General features: G+C 42.2%; 1 long non-coding RNA gene across 2 annotated transcripts in view; it reads right to left on the minus strand.

Moving 5' to 3' along the window:
* LOC139035639 (uncharacterized) overlaps positions 1–18,218 on the minus strand; it is a 61,863-nt gene extending 43,645 nt beyond the window's left edge. For both annotated transcript variants that reach the window (XR_011488285.1, XR_011488283.1), the window contains exons 1-2: positions 18,143–18,218; positions 9,116–9,309 (exon numbers count right to left, since the gene is read on the minus strand). This is a non-coding gene — a long non-coding RNA (uncharacterized lncRNA). The remainder of the gene's footprint in view (positions 1–9,115; positions 9,310–18,142) is intronic.
* Positions 18,219–20,165: the final 1,947 nt, after the last annotated feature.

The following is a 20,165-nucleotide window of genomic DNA, read 5'->3' on the forward strand; positions in this document are numbered from 1 at the left end:
CCCCTATTTTACAGATAGAAAAACTGAGAGCATAATTCAGTTTAGGAATGACTGCAACTCCAAAATTATGAAAATTCTTAAGTTTATGGAAGTGATTTGCCAGCTCCTCAGGAATTATATTTTTCACTCTCCCTGATGGAAACAAATGTGCAGAGTTCACTGTTGCAAAAATGAACACACTGAAGTGTTCAAAGGCTATTCAACCTGCTGATCATATAATTTCTCTCCTGTATGAAAAGTAAGCAAGGAGATCGAAACTGGTACTTGCTATGATGAAGCCTAGTATCCAAACAGATAATGCATTTATAGATTCTCCTAAAAAGGCAAGCCAGCATATATCTGCATGTCAGATGTGTCATAGCCATGCCCCAAACCAAAACTTGATAACAAAGGGTACTGTAAGAAGTAGTCTTTGTGGATTTTCCTCTTGCTGGACCCACACTTGAATTTGGTTCTACTCCAGAAAAGGCTTTAACAGAAATACCCTGATATGCAATTATGGGAGCTCTACAATTGTGATGACAATTCTAAAAATTTAACAGAAAGGTGTGAACTCAACAGGGACTGAACTCTGTGCCAAGTTCTGTGCTAGGACCTTTACATGGGTTTTCATATTTAATGTTCATGACCTATGATGCTAGCATTGTGAGCACTGTTTTCCATAGTAGGAAGCTAAAACTTCTTCACTTAAGGAACTTGCCACCATAAAGCGATAGTTGATTATTTAATAAATGTTTACTGCACTTAAATGATGTGCCTGGCACTGAACTAGATGCTGGTGATATAAAGTTAAATAAGACATGGTCCTCGTCTTGAAGAAGCTCATAGCTCATGATATTTGTTTCCAGTTGATGTGAGAACTTCTGCTTGTCAGAGCTAGATTAATGTAAATATAGTATTTTCTAAGTAAATTCTAAAACACTTACTCTAGAACATTCATTTTGAAGGTTGGAAAGGGTTATAGACGAAATCCTAGGATAGGAAAATATGTAGGACTAGGGTCTACAATGAGAGGGAAAAAAATGAAGGCAGAACTGGCATTCATGACATGTGGAATAAAATGGGCAAAAAGCATGGAGGTGAGAATGATCAGCTCACATAAGAGGGCCAGCAAACCTTGGGTTTCTTCTCTTGGCTGAAGGTGTTCCATGTTGAGGAATAATGTGAACAATAAACATGGTGATACAAGACACTGGCAGAAAACCTTAGCGATTGGACAAAGCAATTTGAATTAAGTGATCAGAAAATGAGGAATCAATAAAAATATGCTGATTCAGGCTCCTGGTTTTTTAATATCACCAGACTGTAGACATCTGTGACAAATAGTGCCAGAGGAAGAGTTTTGTCCATGTGTTATTGATCCTGACTTGGGCATACTACCAACTAAATCAGTCTTTTGAAATCCTTGAACTCATCAGGAGTGAACTGATGGTCCTGGCCTGGGCAATAGCTGCAGAGGATAAAACCCAACTGGAGATGAGTTCAGAGCAAACAATGGGCTAGGCTTGGTGATTAGATGAAAGAAGGGAAGGAGGAAAGAAAAGAGAATGCTGGTAACCCTAGAAATAACAGAAATTTAGGAATTAGCTACCTAGTAAGACTGGTTTTCAGTAAGGTTTAGATATTGTAAATGTGCTTATTCAAGTGGAGGACATTCCTTGAAAACATTAAATATATCCCCCAAAGTATAAATCAAGATATTTGGGGTCTAAGAATTTGTGCTCTTTTTAGAGTAGAAGGTGGGAGTGGGGGGCAACTTGGAAAACATCATGTAGATGCTAAGCCATTCAAATTTTTAAGATACTTTAATGGTTTTATGTGAAGATGAAGAGTAGGAGTACTCTGGAACACCCAAGAAGCCTGGGACCACACCTTTAGGCAACTGACAGACCTGTTGAAAAGGGTCTTGCTCCTACAAGTGTTTGGAAGGCTGTCTATAAGAATGAGCGTGGACTCTCCGACATAAATCACAGCAGGATCCTCTATGACCCACATCCCAGAATTTTAGAAATAAAAGCAAAAATAAACAAATGGGACCTAATGAAACTTAAAAGCTTTTGCACAACAAAGGAAACTATAAGCAAGGTGAAAAGACAGCCCTCAGATTGGGAGAAAATAATAGCAAACGAAGCAACAGACAAAGGATTAATCTCAAAAATATACAAGCAACTCCTCCAGCTCAACTCCAGAAAAATAAATGACCCAATCAAAAAATGGGCCAAAGAACTCAACAGACATTTCTCCAAGGAAGACATACAGATGGCTAACAAACACATGAAAAGATGCTCAACATCACTCATTATCAGAGAAATGCAAATCAAAACCACAATGAGGTACCATGACACACCAGTCAGGATGGCTGCTATCCAAAAGTCTACAAGCAATAAATGCTGGAGAGGGTGTGGAGAAAAGGGAACCCTCTTACACTGTTGGTGGGAATGCAAATTAGTACAGCCACTATGGAAAACAGTGTGGAGATTTCTTAAAAAGCTGGAAATAGAACTGCCATATGACCCAGCAATCCCACTTCTGGGCATACACACCAAGGAAACCAGATCTGAAAGAGACACGTGCACCCCAATGTTCATCGCAGCACTGTTTATAATAGCCAGGACATGGAAGCAACCCAGATGCCCATCAGCAGACGAATGGATGAGGAAGCTGTGGTACATATACACCATGGAATATTACTCAGCCATTAAAAAGAATTCATTTGAATCAGTTCTAATGAGATGGATGAAACTGGAGCCCATTATACAGAGCGAAGTAAGCCAGAAAGATAAAGACCATTACAGTATACTAACACATATATATGGACTTTAGAAAGATGGTAACGATAACCCTATATGCAAAACAGAAAAAGAGACTCAGATGTATAGAACAGACTTGTGGACTCTGGGAGAAGGCGAGGGTGGGATGTCTCAAGAGAACAGCATTGAAACATGTATATTATCTAGGGTGAAACAGATCACCAGCCCAGGTTGGGTGCATGAGACAAGTGCTTGGGCCTGGTGCACTGGGAAGACCCAGAGGGATCGGGTGGAGAGGGAGGTGGGGGGGGGGGGGAACCGGGATGGGGAATACATGTAAATCCATGGCTAATTCATTTCAATGTATGATAAAAACTACTGTAATGATGTAAAGTAATTAGCCTCCAACTAATAAAAATAAATGGAAAAAATAAATAAATAAATAAATAAACAAAACAAAAGAAAAAAGAATGAGCGTGGAGAGGGACAAAACAGAAGACCTGGGTGATTAATGAGAAAAGAGGTCACAATAAGGAATCAGGACAGAAGATAAAAACTGACCAGAGACTTTAGAAGAGAGCCTGAAGCAAATTGTTGCAAGATGTTCTCTGCAGCAGCAGAAAAGTAAAAATTTCTTGGACTGGCAAACAGTTCATCAGACTAGTGAGAGAGAAGTCATTGGTATCCTCAAAAGACAGCATGGGTGGGAACAGGAAACTGGTGAACCAGGGCGTGTGGAACATCAGAGCCCAGTCAGGCCTTCTGACATGCAACTCCATGTGCTGGATGGATGCATAATTAGTCAATACAAAAGCTTGGCCATCAGCATCAATCTGTTTTAATATCTAATTGTCTGGCTGAGTCAGACTGGGGAGGAAAGAGCATGAACTTTGGGAGTCAGACAGAAGGATTTTAATCCTTCCTCAGCCAGAAACCAACTGTGAGAATATCGAGGAGACTTAACCTCTACTTTTTCATCTTTAAAATGGAACTGCTTTTATTTGTCTTACAAGGTTTTTTTTTTTTTTTTCCTTTTTTAAAGACTAAGGTAAGAAAAGATGTCTATAAATTATGGTTAAAGGTACTCAGGACATACCAACTCCCCTAGGACAGTGGGTTGTGTAGCTGTGTTACTTAGTGTCTTGCAGTTCTTAAGAGGATTTTCAGAAACCGTTTTTTTTTTTTTTTCCATTTATTTTTATTAGTTGGAGGCTAATTACTTTACATCATTACAGTAGTTTTTGTCATACATTGAAATGAATTAGCCATGGATTTACATGTATTCCCCATCCCGGTCCCCCCTCCCACCTCCCTCTCCACCCGATCCCTCTGGGTCTTCCCAGTGTACCAGGCCCGAGCACTTGTCTCATGCACCCAACCTGGGCTGGTGATCTGTTTCACCCTAGATAATATACATGTTTCAATGCTGTTCTCTTGAGACATCCCACCCTCGCCTTCTCCCAGAGTCCACAAGTCTGTTCTATACATCTGAGTCTCTTTTTCTGTTTTGCATATAGGGTTATCGTTACCATCTTTCTAAAGTCCATATATATGTGTTAGTATACTGTAATGGTCTTTATCTTTCTGGCTTACTTCGCTCTGTATAATGGGCTCCAGTTTCATCCATCTCATTAGAACTGATTCAAATGAATTCTTTTTAATGGCTGAGTAATATTCCATGGTGTATATGTACCACAGCTTCCTCATCCATTCGTCTGCTGATGGGCATCTGGGTTGCTTCCATGTCCTGGCTATTATAAACAGTGCTGCGATGAACATTGGGGTGCACGTGTCTCTTTCAGATCTGGTTTCCTTGGTGTGTATGCCCAGAAGTGGGATTGCTGGGTCATATGGCAGTTCTATTTCCAGCTTTTTAAGAAATCTCCACACTGTTTTCCATAGTGGCTGTACTAATTTGCATTCCCACCAACAGTGTAAGAGGGTTCCCTTTTCTCCACACCCTCTCCAGCATTTATTGCTTGTAGACTTTTGGATAGCAGCCATCCTGACTGGTGTGTCATGGTACCTCATTGTGGTTTTGATTTGCATTTCTCTGATAATGAGTGATGTTGAGCATCTTTTCAGAAACCGTTTTTGAAGGTCAGGGGCAGGGAAGTTCTGGAGAGACAAAGGCTGAAGCTTCAACTACACCCTATTCTTACTAGAGCACTGCAATTCCATAAAATTTTTATTTAAAAAGATGAGGAGAGCAGAGACAAAATGACTGAGACTACTAATGAATTTAGCAAAGTTTCAGGCTACAAGGTTAATATACAAAATTCAACTGTATTATATTACATTAGTAGCAATCAATTGAAAAATAAAAATTTAAAAACCATTCCAAAAGAGTAGGACCAAAAGCCATAAAATACTTGTAATAAATTTAAAAAAAAAAAAGGATGTTTAAGACTGCTACATCAAAAAGTACAAAACACTGCTGAGAGAAATTGAAGATATAGATGGCAAGATACATCAAATTTGTGCTAAGGCTGTATCATTAAGGTGGCAATTCTGCCTAAATTGTTCTGTAGAATCAATGAACTGTCAATTAAAATTCCAGCAGGCTTTTTGTTTTGTAGAGTTTCAAAAAACAAAGCTGATTTCAAGATGTATACAGAAATGCAAATAACCAAAGTATGGTCAGTTAGGAACATCTGAGAAGCAGGCAGGGAGACTGGATTTAGATATGCAAGAGATTTTTAGAGGAAAATGGGGAGGAGAAAAGGTGGGGAAGGGAGCAGGAACAGACAAGAACACTGTCAGATCCCAATGCAGGTCTGGCACCCATGAAAGGAGACAAGGAGGGAAGAATTGTGTGGGAAGGGCTTCAGACTAGAGTGTAATTCCGAGAGTTTTAGTTAGGAAAGGGGTGTCCCCAGGCAAAGATTGACTTTTGGAAGAGTCTCACACTGGACAGAACTGGTTATCAAAATACCCACACCATACTCAGTCATTGGTTGGAGCCACCAAGAGAAAGATAGCCTTTCTGTGAACTTGCTGGTGAATCCATTGAGTTAGAGTCATCAACCACACTTCCAAAAGCAGGTTCTTTTGAAGGAGATCTGAGAAGCACACTTCCGTGGCAAAGTAATTTATTAATCAGGCTGCTCTGGGTCTTAGTTGCAGAGTGCAGGACCTTTTAGTTGTGGCATGAGAACTCGGTCACAGCAGGTACTAAGAACTAAGGACTCTTAGTCTAATTCCCCAACCAAGGCTTGAACCCAGACACAGGGACCCGGAGTCTTGGCCGGACCACCAGGGAAATCTTGCAAAGTAATTTATAAAGAACAAAGTTGGAGAATTTGTCTTCCAAGTTACCAACCTTATTGCTATATTTCATTACTTTCTATAAAGCTACAGTAATCAAAACAGCTTGGTATTGGCAAAAAATAAACATACAGATCCCTAGAACAGAATAGAGTCCAGAGAGTCCTACACATATACTGCCAATTTTAAACAAAGGTACCAGGACAGTTTAATGGGGAAAGAAAAGTTTTTTCAACAAATGGTACTGGATCAACTGGATATGGTTAAGGAGGTGTAGGGGGTGGGAGAGGCATCAACCCTTAACTCACACCATACACAAAAATTCACTCAAAATGAATCACAGACCTAAATGTAAACCTAAAACTGCTAAACTTTTAAAAGACAACAAGAGAAAAAAATCTTTGTAATCTTGAGGGGGTGAAGTTTCCTTAGAATACATAAAAAAGCACAACATAGAAGAAAAATTAATAATTGGACTTCATCAAAAGTTAAAAAACTAGATTTTCAATAGTGAAAGTGAAGTCGCTCAGTCGTGTCTGACTCTTTCCGACCCCATGGACTGTAGCCTACCAGGCTCCTCTGTCCATGGGATTTTCCAGGCAAGAGTACTGGAGTGGTTGCCATTTCCTTCTCCAGGGGATCTTCCTGACCCAGGGATCGAACCCAGGTCTCCCACATTGTAGGCAGACACTTTACCATCTGAGCCACCAGGGAGATTTTCAATAGACACTAGGAAAACAAAGTAGACCACAGACTAGGAGAAAATATTTGGAACACATATATGAGACAAAAAACTTGATTTCAAAACTTAAAAAAAAAAAAACTCTTAAAAAAAAAACAAACTCTTAAAATTCAATAAAACAAACCAATTTTATAAAACAGGAGCGGGAGTTCCCTAGCGGTCTAATTGTTAGGATTCCAGGCTTTCACTGCCAGGTCCAGGTTCAGTCCCTGGTCAGGGAACTGAGACCCTGCAAGCTGTATGGTGCTGCCAAAACTAACAAAGCAAAAAAGGGGAAATATTTGACCAGATGGTTCACAAGAGAAGATATATGGCTGGCCCAGCCCTGCTGGCCCCCACAGCTGACTTGGGCTGGGTCTCCTCTTACCTTTTCAGTGAAGCAGGTTGGCGTGGGGGCCGGAGTTTAAAAAAAAAAAAAAAGAGGATATACGAATGGCCAGTAAGCTCGCTAAATATAGCTCAAAGTTATTAGTAATTAGGGAGATGAAAATTAAGACCACAATCAGATACTTCTAGAATGGTTAAAATTAAAATACTGACACATATCAAGTGTTAGTGAGAATGTGGAACAACTGGAACTCTGATACTTCTGGTACTTTGAAAGATAATTTGGCAGTTTTTTAAAAGTTAAAAATATAGCTACCACATGACACAGCCACATTCTATTCTTGTATGCCTGTGTTCATTGTAGCCTTATTTGAAATAGCCAAAAAGCTGGGAAACAAATTGAAGGTTCATTAACAAGTGAATGGATAAACTGTGGTTTAACCATAAAATAGAATGCTACTCAGCAATATTGAGAAACAAATTGTTGAACTGAACAATGACATAAATGAGTCTCAAAACCAATATGCTAAGTGGAAGAAGCCAGACAAAAGAGTACAGCTTATATGATTACACTCAGATAAGATTCTCAAAAATGTAAACTGATCCATAGTGATAGGGAGCAGATTTGTAGTTGTCTGAGGATGAGGCAGAGGAAGGGATGGCTTACAAGAGGATGATTAAAGTGTTACCTTGAGTTTGGTGATGATCTCATTCATATATATACATACATAGATATGTGTCAAAACTCAAAAGATTGTATGCTTTAAATATTTGAGGTTTATTATATGTCAATTATGCCTCAATAAAGTGGTTTTAAAAGGATGAAGGAAAGAGATAAGAGCTAGTAGAAACCAGGCAATCCCATCAATATAATAAAAAGATTTGAACGGTGTCCTAGAGAAACATAGGGAAGAGTGAGTCTATTATTTGCTTTCCTACTTGTCTATTTAGAATCTGCCTTTAACTTAGGCTGGAGAGAGTGGAGGAATGAGAGATGCGTAGTAATAACTGGCTGTGGCAGTTAAAACTTCCTGGAGCACTCCAGCTTGCTAGGCTGGGGTCTGCACAAGGAGTAGCCTTCCCTTTTGACAGGGGAGCAGGCAGACTAGGTGCCTGGGTAAACACCATGGGGGTCGATTGCATAGGGCCTGGAGCTCAGACGGGGGTTGTACTTGCTGTTTTATGGTCTGCAGTCACCATATTGACTCAACAATTTTATCTTTGAGTCCTTGTTTTGTGAGCAAAGTCCCATGGAACGGTGAATGCACCAGGAACTTGGACCCTTGGCTCAAACAGGGTCATGCCTCCTGCAACTTCCCAAGGTTTGGATTCCCCACTCCTCTGTCCTGCCCAGTGAACACGGCTGGGCACAGATGGGAGAAGGACAGGACTGGTGCACAGACAAGGGGACTGAGTCATCACAGGGTGGTTGACCTAAGAGTAGCCCTGTGCCCAAGAGAGCACAACAGCAAATGGCAAACTTTAAAAGGCGGAAAGACCATGGAAGAAAGGAAAACGCCTTTCTCTCTCTGCTTTTTGAACACGGGGCTCTGCCTTTTCACTCCGCACTGAGCTGTGCAAACTCTGTCTATGCGTTGGCTGTGGGGCTGCCTGCCTGAGACTGCTGTGCTCCTCCCAGACCTGCCTGCCCAGTCTCTGCAGCTGTGGACTGCCACCATGATAGGAGCTGGGCCAGTTTTGCTCCTAAGAGCTTCCCACCACTTGAAGGGGAAAGGTGTGACTCAATTCAGCCTGCCCAGGAATGACAGAGAGCTGAGAATTATCAGAAGAAGTCTGGAATGGAGGGCAGATTCGCTCTACAGAACAGGAACTCTATCAGGATAGAAGCGAGGGAAGTCTTGCTCTCCTGAGATCCCTCTGGATGCAGACTTCCCTGCTTGTTGATTTCCTCTCCAGTGTGGAATAAGAGTGAAAGTCCTGATGTGGTATTTTGAAAAAAGTAACCATGACAACAGCCAAGTCCATAGAGATAGTAGTAGAATGTATTAAGCTCCCTTTCAATACCTACCCCTTCCTTCCGGAATGACTGCTCCTATGCAGTGAACCAGCTTCAACAAAAGAGCAGAAGGGAAGAGCAGACCTGGAAAACCTTCGTGTGCCCAGGCCTATCAGAGATTAATGGTATCTTGTTGATTAAAGTTCTGTGCCTCCATCGGTCTTTACACAGTCCAGGTAGTCCGAATCAGCTTTAGAAAACCTATTCTGAAAGGATGAGAGCAGATAAGAGGTCTTTTTAGAAACATATCTGTTCAATACATGTGTTTATAAGTAAAAATAAGCTTGGAAAATTTCATTAAGTGAGTTGGGATATGATCAAACTTTGACTCTTGTGGCTGGAGAATGAACTGGTAGGAGTGTTTTTCCTTTGGCCCCAGGGGAAGGGCTTCCCACCAGCCCTTCTCCAGGGCAGAATGAAGCAGTCTAGTCTTCCAGGGCACTGGCTGGGAAGAGAGGAGGTCTGGGTTCTAAACTCTACCACTAACTTGGAACCTTGTGTGCGCAGTTTAGCCTCTTAGGCTGAGCCAGTGTTTGCCCTGCTCTGTCAGTGGATGTAAATCACTGTGACCTGTGAGAGCATATCACATATTTGCCTTTGCTTTTCTCTGAGTCTGGCATTTTTTGCAAGCTGAAAGATAAGTCTTTCCTCTGCTGAGTCTGAGAAGACTTGGGGAGAGAACAGAGGGTTATTGCAGCTTTCCACTGAGGAAATCAGCTATTTTTCTCAGTGTTAGGGGAAGGTAGATTTGCTTTTCTGTGAGATTATGTTATAACTAGACTTATCAAGACTGGTCATGTATGCCAGCCTGTAGCCTAGCACTTAGCTCACTGGGCATCAGGGATCTGAGAGGCTCTAGAGCCAAAAAATTTAGGCAGGCATTGGGTCACAGAATAACAGATAATAATCAAAGGAAGTGGGGGAATGCCAGCCCCGTTGAAAGGGACAACAGACTGTTGGCCACAGGTATTGTGGGTCCAGTGTGGGCCGATCTGAGTTTTCCTCAAGAAAGGCCTGAAATCTGGGCTTTTAAAACTTCAGATGTCCAAAACTTCAAATAACGGCAGTGAAAACAAATTTAAAGCATAATGTAAGCCAAAATGAGACAGGTTAGCAGGCTGGGTGGGTTGATGACAGAAAGTATGGTTAGCAAGGGGAAATACAAGAGCAGGGCAGTCGTGTCTTACTCCTGCAGGGAGCCTAGGCCGGAAGCAAGGTCCTAGGCTTGAGTGTGCCTGTGCAGGCCACTCACCTCCTGTCTGTCAACTCTCCTCTTCTGTGTCTCCCCCTTCCTCCAGCCTGAGGATACTTCATCTCTCTGTGGGAGGAGGAGGTATAGGAACCCCTACCACCCAACCTTTTCCCAAAGCCACCACTGTGGCAGTCCTCCCTACCCCGATAGGGCCTGCATTTTGAAACTCAAAGGCCAGAAAAGTATTTTTTTCCTTCTGCATTCTGCTTTTCTGAGGCAATGGAAAATGCTCAGCTGATTTAATGAGGAGAGGATATAAAGGTAAACCTGGTAACACTAGCTAACCTGCCCCCAGCCCAGGGCCTATACTGGATGGAGGAAGATCACACACAGCAGGAGGCTCGAATGTGGGCCGTGTGCTGGGGAAGTTAGGGCCAGTCTGGTAAAGCTGGTGGAGTGTAGGGCAAATAGCAGGGGAGACTGGAAAAACAGGTGATAGAGGACTTAACATAAAAATTTAATTGGCTTCGATGTCTGATTACTTATGTGTTATTTTTGTAAGACTAGTGGTCCAACCCTACATCTGTTTTGTGTAATTTTTTCATCCATGCACTTTAAAGTGACATAAAGGGCTTCAGAAAGCATAGTCTGGAAACCATGCTCATTATAATTTGCCATCTACAAAGTATCCAAAGCTGACACAGTTGAACTCATTGAGGATATTAAGTAGCCCCAGACTTCCCTGAGAGGTGCACCACAGCTGTCACTAAGCTTTCTTACGATTTCAGAAACCACTCCCACTTGCTGCGTGTCCTCTCCCCACCGCCCCCACCCAGTTCCCATTGCCTACTTTGCCAGACTTCACCAAACTCCTCTTCTTCCCCCAGTGACCCTTTCAAATCCATCTCTGACCCTTGAGGACACTGTTTTCCTTTCTACCCTCTCAAGCAGAGGATTTGTTCTCAATGGTACAATCTCCAGTTTCAGTGTCAGGAACCTGGGTGCTGCCTCTGGACCATCACTCTCTTTTTCTTTCTAAAATACTGTAACATCCTTGAGGTTCACGCTGTCCACCCGCTTACCCTGACTTCCCTCCTCACTGAAGCCTTTAGCCTCTTTCTCCGGGTCTTCCTCTCCACTTTATCATCCTAAGGCACTACATGTCCTCAGTGCTGATGAAAGCAACACCTTGACTGCAGAGTTTGTTGATGACTGCACCTTCAGTGACCTTCCTCCTCCACTTCAGCACACTTTGAGAGGCATAAGTGAAACCTTGTCATCACCAGAAACTGCACCTGCTCTGACATCCCATCCTCGTCATCTCATCCTCTCATCACCTTCCAGCTCATTTACTCAAGTCCCTTCACTGAAATATTTTCCAGCCTCACGGAGATCTCTAAGCCAGTACTATCATCATTTTCTCTACGTCTTTGAACTTCCTTCTATCTTGAGCTTCTTCTGTATCTGGCCTAGAAGCCATAGTTCTTCTTATAATATCCTCAAAATATTACTGAGTCCATGGTGCCCCTTTTGCTTACCCTTGCCTGGCAAAGCCCCACAGACACACACACACACACACACGTGTGTGTGTGTGTGTGTGTGTGTGTGTGTATACACCTGTGCCTGAGTAGACCGTTATTGCTGGAGAATATGGCACAACTGTGTATATGGGCATGACGCTAACTTCATGTTTGCCAACCTTGTTTGTATCCTCAACACTGCTCAGTCATTTTACCATGCTTTGCTAGAAACTCCTGCTGCTTTCACAAATTTCATTTCCTCTTCTCAGAGCTTTAGGCTTCCAATCCCTTTATTCTCAAGACAAGAAGAGAATGATGACCTCCACACTCCAGGGAGAATGACTCTTTCCCTCCTCTTTATCCCTACAGCACTTCATTCAAATGGTCAATATTATTGCCAGTCGTATGTAACACAAGTGATCATGTAGTTAATTATGTCAAGGCATTGTGCCATCTCTGATGAAATAGCCACTTCAAACTAAAACAGCTGAAAAATAGTCATAAATTGAAAGAAGTATATTTATTGTCTTTATTTTCTTGACTTACAATTAATTAAAAGCATCTTTTCATTTTTTTTTTAAACAAAGTTCTGGTAGGGCATGTTAACAATGCTTATTGCTCATTTATAAATAAGATTTATATATACTCCTTCCTTTGGTTTTGGAATTAACAATTTCTTAGTTCCAGAATAGCTTGAGGCACCACCTTGGAGCCTCATGTATCCTGAAAACCCATGGTAACCTCATTCCTACTCTGCTGGTTCCAATTAACCTTTCTGTAAGCTATTTATATGTATATGCTGTAGCCTTTTAAAAGGGGCTAGACAATTTTAGCCACACTGGATCAAATAATAACATGGTTTAATTCATAGAGGAGTGGATTGGACTATACATCTTGGTCTTCACATCTGTATATATATGCCTAAAAATCCGCAACATTCACTAGGGCTTCAGCAGTATTTTAGGACCAACGCCGTCTATGGAAACACTCAGAATGTATCTGAGTACAAGTCCTACGCTGTTACCAAGAGCACTTGACCATCTAATTCCAGCGGAATCCTAATAATACCACAAGACCAGGACTGTCTCTCTAGGAGACAGTTCCCAGTTCCCATCTCTTCCTTTGTCTAGAGTAATCCATTTGCTGTTCCATCTTTGTAATTTGCATACTCCTTTCCTGCAGAGTTTACCACATAAAACCTTGCTATTTTTATATGTATTCGTGTCTTTCTCTTTAGAAGCTCCTGATAGCAGAGATAATATTCTCTTTGCGTTCCTCCTACCCACTCCCACACCTTCCACCCACCCAAACTGGAATCCTAACACCATGCTTTGCACTTAGTTGAAGTTCAGGGTTCTAGAAAAGTTAATGGATGAATGAATCATTAACATAATGTGGGTCATTTCCCCCATGCAATGCATCACCTGTCTTTGCCCACTCTGGAAGCCCTCAGCCTCTACTCTTGCCCACTCCCCCAGCTTCCCATAGTTTCTCCCCATCTGTCTGGCATTCATCTCTACCTCTAAAGCTGGCATTCATCTCTACCTCCAATCTGCTGAAATGCTGGTGCCTGCTTCATAACTCCCTCTTTTGACTCCTTTTCAAAGCCATTCAATAAGACTTAATTCTAAGGCTTAGCACTCTTCCATTTAAGAGCTGGCCTACCACTCTGGGCTTCTCTAGCCCTGATAATACTGCCCGCTCCCCATCCTCAACCTGTGAAGCTTTCCTTAGCGCAAAGGAGCTGGTTGTCTTGGAACCAAAAGAAGCTATGTGCAGTGCCCAAGTCACCCACTAAAATCCCCCTGGAAACTGAAAAGCTGAATGTGTTTCTCCCTAGGTTCTTTCCTTATGCCATCTTTTCTTGAACATCGCCAAAATGTTGCAACTATCTCCAATTATTCCTAAGCTTAAGTGTTTGCCAGAAACTGATGCATATGTAAAGCATGCACTCTTACTGCTCATGCAAAAAAAAAAAAATTTTTTTTTCTTTAGTGATTATTTAACAGATGTTCCCAGCTATAGTGATCCTAAATTCTAACTCTGCCTACCATTACTCCATAGATGTTTTCACTAACCACTCTCTCCTCTAATGATCACATTGCCCTCTCACTGTGTAGGGGGTAGGCGGTGCTGCATCATTAGTCCCATTTTACAGATGCACAGTCTGGGGCTGGAAGAGAGATTTTGTGATTTTCCTAAATTGCCATGGTTTATAAATGGCGGTGGTGGTCCTGAGACTTTCCTGCTTTCTCAAGCTTTTGTCAAATTTGTCGTGAGCAGCATTTGCTGCAGCCAATTTTGGTTCCTTGGACATTTAGTCATCCATTTAAATGCTGGCTTTTTTGTTTATTTTTGGATTTAATATCTTCTAATTGAATAAACCAGATTTACATTTTAAAGGGAAAATCACCCTTATAGTCCTCTTAGTTTTTATAAATCTTTGTAACAATTTTAACAGGCCCCTATGTTAGAATTACAAGCAGCCAAAAGATATACATGGAGCACCTCCTTGTTAGCCCTACCGCCAGGCACAGTGAGGCTGGTGCAGGGTGGGAGATGGTATGGGATAGGGTGGGGAAGAAACGCAGGGAGCTGGAGGGCCTGGAATGCGGTCCACCTTCCCCTGAAGGAATAACTTTTTCAAAGTTTATCCTTCCTAAGGTGGTTTTTTCCTAAATCACAGAAATGTGCTGCATAGACTAATAGAGGTCTTGCTAGAAGGGGAAGAGGGGAGAGAGGCAGGATAGTTTACCATCTAATCTGAGTTCAAGCCACATGCCTCAAGTCACACGCACACAGAGGCCCCCACCTGGGTTGCTTTGGGATAAAAGACATGCTAGAAACGTCACCAAAAATGTACACCAAAAGCTGGCTGTAGCCATAGGCAATAAAGGAAAATAAAGGAGAGATGACTGCAGGGTGAGAAAATCTGGAAAGCTCTGTAGAGAAGAGACAGTGATTGGGAAAGCACATAATCCTAGCTAAAGGAGGGCAACACTGTCCTGTCCCCTGGCAGGGCCCTAGAGTCCTACCTAGTGCTTGCTTGAGACTCCAGTCCTGTGGACGTATGTAGGATATGAAATGCTACTGTCCGCTACAAAAGAGAAGAGAGAGAAGAAAGCAAGGACCATAGAGTGGGTAAGGGCATGCTTCTGAGCCACACTTCCTGGATCTGTGTCCTGTTTTGCCATTCAGCAGCTACATGAACTTGGGCAAGCTACTGGTAGATTCTGGACTTCAGTACTGGTAGTGCCTACCTCCTAGAGCTGGTATACAGATTAAATGAGAATATTACCCACAAAGTGTGTAGAACAGTGTCTGGCACACAGTAAGTGCTCAATAAGTGTTAGTTATTATTATGATCACACATGCATACATGTGTATACATTTACTGATACATACGCATACGCAAAAACAAAATGCCTCTTGTGATCCACAAGTAGTACTAGGATCCATAGATTGAGATTTATTCTAAAAGACACCAGGAAAGATCAGAGAAAGAGGACTTGGCCATCATGTGTTGCTGTTGTTTTTACATGAGTTAACACTTTGAGATAAGAACTCAGAGGAAAGGACAGTAACGAAGATGGTGATGTTTGGGACTGATCCTATGTCCTGGGCTGAGGCACTGCAGCAGGGGGTCCAAACATTCAAGCCTTGTTTGGATTCCCCACACCACAACCTGGAGGCAAAGCTGCTATTGGCTTTGTTGCTCTGTCAGAGTCAACAGTCATCTGAGCTGTGACCTCCCCAGGGGTTTTTGTGGTCCAGGCCCTGGAGGTCATGGAGACCAGCCTCATTGCTAAGGGGAATTTCCAGGGCTGCTCTCATCACTCTGACAGAGTCACTGCCTGCTCTGCCTTGTTCCAGACTGAAGGGCACACAGAGGCCTGCCCCAAAGTGCAGGAATTTGGGGCCATCACCCTATCCTCTACACTTGGTGAAATCTATACTCTTGGGCAAGTTACTTAATCTCTTCAAACTATATCTGTAAAATGGATGCAATAATAAAAAAATCATTATGGGACCAGTTGTGAGGTTTAGATACAACATGGTAAAGTTTAGCATTCTATAAAAGGTAGCCATTATCATTGTGAATAGCTTCAACCCCTGTTGTTTTGATGCTGCAGGTAGCACATCTGAAAGCACACCTGAAACTCATAATTATGGTGACCAGAAAATGTACTGATTAAACAGGGGAGTTTTTGAGTAAAGGGAGTGCTATTAGTGATGGCACTGGGACAACAGGCATAAATTGGGACTGTTTTGGGTAAACCAACCAGTTCACGATTTTCTACCCATTAGGAAATATTTTCTCCTTGACATTTCTGACTTTTGAAAGGCATTTATTTTATTGTTTATATTGTTTAGCTCTCACTGATGGGGGAATGAATATGTGCTAGCCCTTCTACCCAGCACTCTAAGGAAATGAACTCTAACACCCTTATGATCACTATAGGAGGTAGGTGTGACCTCTACTGCACAGCTATGGAACCTGAGGCTCAGGGAGGTCACATAACTTACCCAACCAAGGTTACAGGTCCACTAAATGGTATATTGGGGATTTACGACATCGGCCAAAGCCTATGACTTCTACTGGGTCAGAATGTTTAGAGGTGATCTGAGGATGATTTTGGGGGGCCTTCACTCCCTCCTCTCACCTGCTGGACCTAAAGGGTGGGTTGAAGTGTGTATCTTCCTCCCATGTATTTACCAATTCCCAAATCACCAGCTCTGAATAACCATTGCCTGCAATCTGATTTTCATAGAAATGGGAGCTTCATAAATACAGTTATTAAACCTGCTCCTGGTTTGTTTGTATATGGAATTTTGTGTAGTTTTCATAAGACCTGAAGAGTAATAGCTAAGCTGGCAGTAGATTATATCTCTATTTTTTCCATTTTGATATTCCCTGGGTCGGGTGGGGGTGGGCAGCAATATCTCTAGACCTGATGCTCTTCATAGATGAGCTATACAGAAACCCTTGTTTCCGGAATGCCCACCTTGAACTCTGCCTTTGTGATATAGATGCACTGCCTTACCTAATAAGTAGCTACTGTGGAAAACATTAACCTTTGAAAGCTTAGTTCTATGGGAACAAAGCTATGGCTCCCATAAAACTGGGGAATGATACTCAGAACTCAGCTGAACTTTGGAGACAACTTTATCATTTCTGAGGCCCTAATTTTCAGGAGAATAGCTCCCATGGTGTAAGATAATGACTGGTTCCTATAGCAGCAGCATGAGTATGAAAAGTTCTCTTTGGCAAACACATTATTCATCCATTGTGTGAATACAATGGATGCTCACGTCCAGGGTGCTCATCCAGAAGTAATCTCTTTACCGACATCCTGTCATAGCAAGCGCAAGTTTTCCTCCATACCCTCTGGGACTGGTTTCTCAGGACCACTGATAAGAGCTTCCATGTAGAAATTGGCATCACTAGCAGGCAAGTCACAACTTTGTTTCAACTAAACTTTGGCCCCAGGGACAGCCTTCATCCAGGGGGTTAAGGGCTTCCAAACTTTCAACAGTGGCATTGATGCCAGTCCTGAGGAGTGGGAAGATCAAAATTCCTCCCTCCCTACCCACTCGCAAGCATGCAAACTGAAAATCTATTCTTAAATATTCTGTTGAGTAAAGATTCCTTTGTGTTATTTTAACTGGGTTTTTATGGAGACAGGGATGATTTTGTGTCTCATATCACAAGTGACTTTAATGAGAAACGGTGGAAGTCAATTCAGGGGAGCCTACATGCACCTGGGTCTAGGTCCCCACTTCACACCCCTGACCGGTCAAGAAACCATGCAAGAAATTACAGCCTTACTCTTCCAGAGACCTTCAGCACGAATAATGTCTGCTCCTAATAACCAGAATAATGCCTCCATAATTTGGAAAGAGACTCCCTGCTTTTGGTACAAGTACTGTCTTAACCATCAGGGGTGTCTGTACACACTGTTCTATCTCCCTGAAATAGGTCATCACTTTGTGGTTTTTTTCTTTTGGTAAACACCTGCTATCTTTAAGATACAGCTTAAGGGGGGCACCTGACCTCATCTGGAGGATCTGGAAGTTACATAGGGCCCAACATGCTCCCTTTGACAAACCTCATCTCATTTTTATACTTACTAGTTCAAGGCCTGCCTTCATTCTTGGATCATGAGTTCTAGCTCACCCTGGACCTGTCAGTCATGTTCCCCACAAGGCCATCACCTGGCAGAAGCAGAGAAGCTTCTCACTAAAGGAGTGGAATATTTGGGAGAATGTGTCTGGGGCAGTGGTGGTAGCATATCAGAACCTTGTAGGGACCTCTGGAATGCTTACCTGAAGCTGGAGATGCTTTCTGTCTCCCTTTCAGGGATCACTAGATGGTTCGTTTCTGCTTTGCTCCTAAAGTCCTAGAGAGTTAGAAGAAGCCTCCAGAAAATCATGCCTTCCATTTGATTATATCACTTTACGGTTTATATAGATATTTCACCTATGCTATCTCAAGGCAAGGAAGGTTTATTATTTCCATCTTACTGGCAAGGATACTGAAGTCTCAGAGTGGTGTAGTAACTTGTCCCCAGCCACACAAAGTATGGGGTGGAACTGGAAAGTGAATTATTTCCTGCTGTGACACAACTACATTAATAATATAGCATCATTAAAAACTATAACAATGCTGATTATGTCTTACTTTCAAGTTCCAGCTGGTCACAGATCATTTGGAGCCTTTTTCAAATTGTCTCTATCACTTAACAAGGATTCAATCATTGCCTCTTTGCAAGTTTACACTGCCTTGTAGAAATTTTTATTATTGGAATTCTTATGCCTGGCCAAAATCTCCCATGTTCTGTGCTTCATCCATTCTTTGATAAGTCATTTTTATGTGCTTGCATTTCTGCTTGCTGCTCTTTGCTTCAGGCAGGACACTAACCTCCATGTCTAGCCTATGTTTATTCTTCTGGGTCTCCAAGTGTATCTTTTTTCACTATTCATCCCCTGATACTTCCTGTGTTACCCTCTCTAACTCTGGACCCTTCCTTAGGTGAGGTCTAGAGTACCTACGACATCAACGATGCTGCTTCGGTGTCACAGGGTCTGGTTTCAGAGCCACATGACTGCTAAGTTAACTACTACGTCCGTCAATTCATGTCCAAACAGGCGCTTCTCCTGTGAGCCTAACTGCTCAGTCTAATATCACCAAAACATCACTGGAACACCTTCGTTGGAACTGCTTTCAGAAATCAGGGGCACCTTATTTTTAATATCCTCAGTAAGCTTCTGGTTCAAGACAATGGATGAAGCACGTGCTACAGCCTTTCCTTGTCACCCCACCCCCCCAAGACTCTGAAAGTGATAGAAAAGATAGTTTTTACCTTCATAACCGAATTATAAGACAAGAAGAGTAGCCCTCCTCGGGCCAGAAATTCTGGTAGTGTAAACAATGTTGGGATCAACCTGATGAAGGAAACAAATCAAAATACATATGGGAGAGAAGAGTATCCCTCCACAAGCAGGACAAAACCCAGTAGGGCTCCACACTGAAGGCCATGGATAATGGAAGCTGGAGAGAACTGGGGGCAACCGGCGGATTGAAGAGCTGGCCTCAGGAGCTCTTATGCATCTTCCCTGCTCCTACCAAGTGGCAGCTGAAGTGCGGCTCTGCCCAGAGAAGCTACGGATAGGGAGGAGCGGGGCTGGAGACACAGAATATACCCGAGCCCTGATGCCTCGGTGCTCAGGTATTCTGACTAGTAGCACTCCTTCTTTGCTCTTCCTGAAAAGAGAGTACAATCTGCAGCAGAGTATCTGGCTTCTTCCAGTCCTTCCCTAAAAGGTGGGAGCACAGAAGCAGCCCAGCTGACAAAGAAATTCAGCCACAAAAACGAGCATGTAATTAAGACTCACCAAACATTCGATGACTGCCAATGCCATGGAAGGGACTTTATTTCACAAACTGTAAACAGAAGAGTTTATAATTCACCAAACAGGGCTCTAGAACATGTTGCATCAACGGCCTCAAAGACACCAGCAGACATTGCATCCATAAAAGGATGAATAGATAATGGACATTAATAACTTTGACTTTTGAGATATAAATCTGAATGCATGGACTGAAAAGCCAAATACATAACAGGTGAAGTTATGGCTGGGAGATTCAGTCAAGGAAGTACCTTACAATGTGGCACAAAGAGATAAAAGAGATGAGAAATATAAAAGAGCAAGTAAGAAACATGAAGGATGAATCTGTAAGACCCAATATTTGTCTAACTGGTGATCTAGGAAATATTCAAAGAAATATTAGACAAAAATATCCCAGAATTGAAGAGGACCTCCTAAATACTCAGCACTATAAATAAGT

Source organism: Odocoileus virginianus, chromosome 6 (genome assembly GCF_023699985.2).
Source record: "Odocoileus virginianus isolate 20LAN1187 ecotype Illinois chromosome 6, Ovbor_1.2, whole genome shotgun sequence".
Classification (NCBI taxonomy): Eukaryota; Metazoa; Chordata; class Mammalia; order Artiodactyla; family Cervidae; genus Odocoileus; species Odocoileus virginianus.